This window comes from Leuciscus leuciscus (assembly GCF_965113295.1).
Source record: "Leuciscus leuciscus genome assembly, chromosome: 25".
In the NCBI taxonomy this organism is placed as follows: domain Eukaryota; kingdom Metazoa; phylum Chordata; class Actinopteri; order Cypriniformes; family Leuciscidae; genus Leuciscus; species Leuciscus leuciscus.
This window is the reverse complement of record NC_138724.1, coordinates 2,578,663-2,584,855: the sequence shown is the minus strand read 5'-3', so window position 1 is coordinate 2,584,855 and position 6,193 is coordinate 2,578,663. Positions and strand designations below refer to the sequence as shown.

General features: G+C 35.7%; 1 gene segment (V, D, J or C); it reads left to right on the top strand.

The window, feature by feature from the left end:
• The first annotated feature begins 2,725 nt into the window (after window positions 1-2,725).
• On the top strand, window positions 2,726-4,559 carry LOC309489992 (immunoglobulin lambda constant 7-like). The segment is given in 2 exons: window positions 2,726-2,819; window positions 4,243-4,559.
• The last annotated feature ends 1,634 nt before the right edge of the window (window positions 4,560-6,193 follow it).

Genomic DNA, 6,193 nt, shown 5'->3' with positions numbered 1-6,193 from the left:
AAAGATCCTTTCAATTTTATAAACCCAGCCAATATAATAACAATAAACACATCCAAAATAAAATCTTTAACATATATAAACAACTGCAAAGCGTCTAATTTGTAAACAAAAATGATTTACGCACTAAATCCATCATAAACTGCCGACCGCGTTTTTCGCTTGATATTTGCATAAAGTCGAGAACTGCCCAACCTTTTGACGCTCTCAGTCGCTCTCAACGCTTTCTCCGGTCCGCTGTCAATCCCAAAATGCACTGTTGAGCGTGAAGCTCGACTTCCATGGAATGAATTGAAAACGCTTGCTCCGCTCGCTCCGTGCCAGTGGACACGCACCGTTCGGCGAGCCTTTTAAACAACAAACGTGAACCACCGTCTTAACATGAATATTTTTGGACGTAAAAAAAAAAAAAAAAAAAAATCGATATTGCGTTTTTGAAAATCGATACAGTATTGCAAAATAAAATATCGCGATACTCATGTGTATCGATTTTTTTCTTACACCCCTAACTAACCCTTTAAGCTGTTTTCCTACAGCAGGGAGTGGGTGGTTGAGTTGTTATGAATTAACTATCTTTCTAATAGATGGATCAAACATTGACCCTTTTAATCTTTCTATTTTACCTGTTCAGGATAAATTTTGCATGAATTGTTCACTGATTTTAATTATTAATTATAAATTGTTCATTAGTCTTGTTTAAAAAAAAAGAATTTTATTGTTGTATTGTACATTATTATTACTCATGTATTGTTTGAAAATCACAATAAACCTTGTTATGCAGTTTAAGCTTCAAATGTTCTTTTTTCTATTTCCCATTATAAGCTAAAAAAATATTTCTATGGATTTTCTACATATTTTACAGGTTATTCAGTAGCACTATAAAATAAATAAAATCACATTTTATAAAAACATACATATACATAACTGTATAATACTATACAGTATTATTAAAAATCAACGGTGTAATACTGTACTAGAATATGGTAAGAAATTACAGTAAAATAATGCATTTAATTTTACAGTATGCTTAACACTACTGTAGTTAAGTGTTACAGTAATTTTACTGTTGAATGAAATACAGCAACTACTGGATAATTGTTGCCAGTAAGTTACTGTTAATTTGACAATAAATTGTTTACAGTGTAACTGATACTTAACACGATCATAAAATTATATTACATACTGATTAGTTAACACATCTTCCTTAGTAGTTAACAGTAGTGAAGAAGTAGTTAATGAAGAATTACCCATTAGTTCTTCAGTAATTCCTTATTAATTATGCAGTAAGAAACAGTATTCTGAAGTGTTACCACATTTTCTACACATTTTAGTCCAGTTTAGTAAGGGATATTAGATTGTATGTTACATGTTTACTTACATCATAATAATTAATTCATATCGTATTAAATAAAGTCTGTGAAAGGTTTGATATTGTGTAGTTTGTGATCCTCCATCAGCAGCTGCAGTTTCTCTCAGCTGTATCAGTGCAGTCACTGTGACGTCTGACTGACAGAGGTTTTTGTACGACTCTTTATCACTGTGTGAACACATAACCACTGATATAGTGTTCACTCTTACAGTAATAATCTCCTGTATCTTCAGTCTGGACTCCACTGATGGTCAGAGTAAAATCACTGCCAGATCCACTGCCACTGAATCTAGATGGAGTTCCAGTATTAAGGGTTGATGCAAAATATATGAGGAGTTTAGGAGCTTCTCCAGGTTTCTGTGAGTACCAGGCTAACCTATTACCACCATTCACATTACTGCTGGTTTTACAGTTTATTCTGACTTCTTCTCCTGGTTGAACTGCTGTTATTGATGGACTCTGAGTTACAGTGATCTGTCCTCTACACTCTGAAAGAAAACACAAACAAAAATTAAAATGATATATATGATGATATACAGTATATGATAAATATATTTCACATATTAAGAGAATTAATAATCATTATAAAAACAAACCTTGAATAAACAGTGCAATGGTCCAGATGAGGATGTTGATTGTGTTCATTGCTGTAGTTTAGTCTTGTGTGATGATGAAGATTGTGTTCTGCTCTCAGTCATGAAGTGTTAAACTCACAGCACTATAAACACTCTCAGAGCACTGAAGCATGTGCTGACAATGCAAAGAAGTGGGCAGGATTTACAACAGCTTGTGCTGAGAACAAACTAATATACACTAGAGTTACAGAATCATGACTTTATTTTGTATTTTTATTGTGACTCCTGAGACACTGAGGATGTGCAGATGAACGTCCATCTCTGTGTCCATATTCAGTCATGTGACCATCATCACTGCTACACTTCCACTAGATGAACCGCCATCACTAAAGTAAGATCATGAATCATGAGTCTGTTCAGAAAGTATCAGGACTGATTGTGAATCTCTAATCAGAGTTCATGGTGTCACTCCATCTATCATGAAGCCTCATGTGTGTCTGAAATCATCAAATGGAGAAGAAACAGGCTGTTAAAGATGGAGACATATTAGAGCTTGTTCACGTTTCATGATCTTGTGTGGAGATTCATAACCAGTCCAGATACTTTTAGAACAGACCTTGAATATGAAAACATGCTTGACTGTGTAGAACATGCAAAATACCTTTTATATTTTCATTGTTGACACTTTCTATTGACTTTGGCTCTAATATTCAATAAACTCAGATTATTTGAAGAGATTTTGACTGAAGATTGAAGTCTGAAGCTGCAGGTTTTTCTGTGAATCATGATGATTGATCTGCATATGAAGAACAGAAGCATCATTATGAGAAACTCCACAACATCATCCATGATCAAAGAGGTCAAAGGTCACCTCAGAGGTCACAGCTCATCAAATATATTTCTTTAAACAGTGTTATATCAGAAAGCATTTAGTCAAATCTGAATGAGTGAGTGTTGAGAAGAGCTGAGGATCTTCTAATATCAGTGTGTTGAAGTGTTGTTTCTCTCTCTCTGCTGGAGTGTGTGTTCACTCGAGTGGAATAGAGGTTTTTGTACGAGCGTTTCATTAGATTGTATCACTGTGGTGGACTTTCGGTGGAGGAACTAAACTGGTGATCAAATGTAAGTCTATTTAATTATATATTAAATAAAAATATAATTTTAATTTCAGAAAGTGTTTTACAGTTGAAAAAAGAACAACATTTATTAATAATAATAATAATTAGATATTGTGGTGATACTTTACTTAAAGCCTTTATGTATAATGCATTATAAAGCTATCAATAGCATGTTATAATGTCATATATGTTTTCATAAATAACTGTAACCAAAGTTAAAATGTTTTATAATATTTGCAATATTTGCAAACAATTGGTTGTTTGTCATGAGTTTTAGTGTATTATAATTTTTTGGAGGTGTAACAATGAATAGATAATATTATAATGTGTTAAAACCTTGGTTACAATTATTGAAGAGATTATACTTGCATCATAATGTGTAAAACAATATATAATTAATGCATTAAAAATACGTTTTATAATGCAATATGTATAAAGGCTTTAAATAAAGTGTTACTGATATTTTTGTATAATTATTGAATCTAAAACTATGATATTATTATAAGAATAGCATTATTCCTTTCAACAACAAAAAATATATATATATATAAAAAAAAATGAAATAAAATTCTAAACATATTTCCACACTGTGTCTCATGAGTTTAATCAGTTTATTACAGGTTTGTTTTTCCTTCATTTATTTCTACACTGAGTTCATATTTAGTTCATCTTTTATTGTAGAAATCATACATGGAAAAAAGAGATTTGACATCAGAATGTAAATGTTGCTGCTTTCTGTAGTTCAGTCAATGATACTGAATCTCTTTTGCTCATGTTGTGCTTATAATTCAGTGTTTTGTTCATTCTGTATGATTCAATTGTGTTTTAACTCTGTTTGAAATTGAGTTACATTTTCAGTTCAGGTGAATATCTCAAAATGTAAGATATTTATGTTCAGAGTGAATAATTGCTGGAATTAAAGCAGTCAGATCAGCCTGATAATAGATAATATGTGTTATAACTGCTGTTACACTTATTGATGAGATCATACATGCATTTTAATGTATATAGCAGTGCATAATTAATGCATTAAACTACTTTTATAATGCAATATGTATGAAAGCTTTAAATAAAGTGGTGTGTGTGTGTGTGTGTGTGTGTGTGTGTGTGTGTGTGTGTGTGTGTGTGTGTGTGTGTGTGTGTGTGTGTGTGTGTGTGAATGTGTTGTGTTTGTCTCCTGCAGCTGGTCCCACAGTGAAGCCCTCAGTGTCTCTGCTGCCGCCCTCTTCTCTGCAGATCTCTGGAGACTCAGCCGCACTGCTCTGCCTGCTCAGCTCTTACTCTCCACAGGGGGCGCTGGTGAGCTGGACACTGGACGGGTCAGAGGTCACCGAGGGGGTTCTGACCAGCGCAGAGAGCCAGCAGGACGGCCGCTACAGCCGCAGTAGCGTCCTGACCCTCAGCAAAGCACGCTGGGAAGAGGGAGAGCTGTACGTCTGCAGAGTAACACATGATGGAGCTCCTCATGAGGTCTCGTTCCACAAGAGCTCTGAGTGCTGATGTTTCTCTCCTGAAGATGAGCCGTATCTGAGTGTCCTGTGTCAGGCAGGATTCACATGAGTCTAGTGCTGCAGCTGTAGTGATTTACAACTCAATACTGAAAGAGTGTGTGTGTGTGTGTGTGTGTGTGTGTGTGTGTGTGTGTGTGTGTGTGTGTGTGTGTGTGTGTGTGTGTGTGTGTGTGTGTGTGTGATCTTTCAATCTGCTGTGTTTGCTGCAACATTCAATAAAGCTTCTCAACAAGTTCACTTTGTGTCTGACAACATCATTCAACTAACAGATGAAGATGCAGGTGCTTTTCAGAAGGTTGATGTAGCAGTAAATGTCAAATAAAGCTCTTGGGGTTTGAACATGGTCTCTGGAGACAGAGCTGCTCTATTCTGAGAGGATCACAATCACTCCACCCTGACAATGCAAATGGGGTTTTTCAGTCTCACTCTTTGATTGGTTACAGGATCTGGACTGGAACACTTTCACTTCTGCTGCACATTTACATTTAAAGAAGGTGGTGAACTTTAATGTGTAAAAATATAATAAAAATGAATAAAAACATGATCACAACTCATGAATCAGCCAATATTTGTGTAAGAATGTAAAAGTTTGTGTGTCTCAGATGGAAAGCATCACGTCCAGACAGCAGAAGTGACTGAATGCAGTCTGTTCAGTTTGATTGACAGGATCATATATTACACCTAAAACATGATGATCATATTGAGACACTGACTCATTCTCTTCATAAACACAAGAGTGATGTTGATTGTAATGATATAGTGTTATTAGTGTTTGGATCAGAGGTTTGACAGTTGATGCTGGAAGGCCAAGAGAGCATTACAATAGTCCAGTCTGGAGAGAACAAGAGTTGTGTAGCTCTGATAGGAAGGGCCTGATCCTCCTAATGTTGTATAAGGCAGATCTGCAGGACCGGGCCGTTCTAGAAATGTGCTCTGTGAAGTTTAACTGATCGTCAATCACAACTAATACTTAGTGTACTAATACTATACAGTCTACTAATACTATACAGTCTACTAATACTCTAATGAGAGTTAGTGGACATTGTTGTATAGTCACGTAAATCAAGAGATCACATTCAGGTAACTCACATGTCTCTTTGCTAGCATTGCATGTACAAAAACAACTTTCTCTCCCTCTTACATGCATACCAGTTCCCCACATAATACAACAACTCAACAACTCAAGACTAAAGCCGGGCGCACACTGTGTGATTTATAATAGTCCTTTACGATTGTTGCTACGAACATGATCCTCGCTGTAAGCCATGTCACACTGTAAGATCTCAGTCGTCATTAATGTCAGACTGTACGACAGTCAAGACGCGTTAAAAGCGGACGCACGCAAGAAAACTTGTCCAGTCACCGTAGGTTTTCCACAGTCTGCTCGGGAACCGATGCTCTCGGGACAGATATAGTTATTTCAGTGAGTAAACGGCTGGACGGCAGGAAGGAATAAACCAAACCATTTTTAGACGTTTTTTTTCCAATAATGAAAGGTAGTGTGTCGATTCAATTAATAATCCACATATCACATATTTTAAAATATTACATAATTCATTGAAGCCTGTTTGTCATGTATAATACACCGACCAATCGTCATCTGGCACAACAAGTTAAAATTTC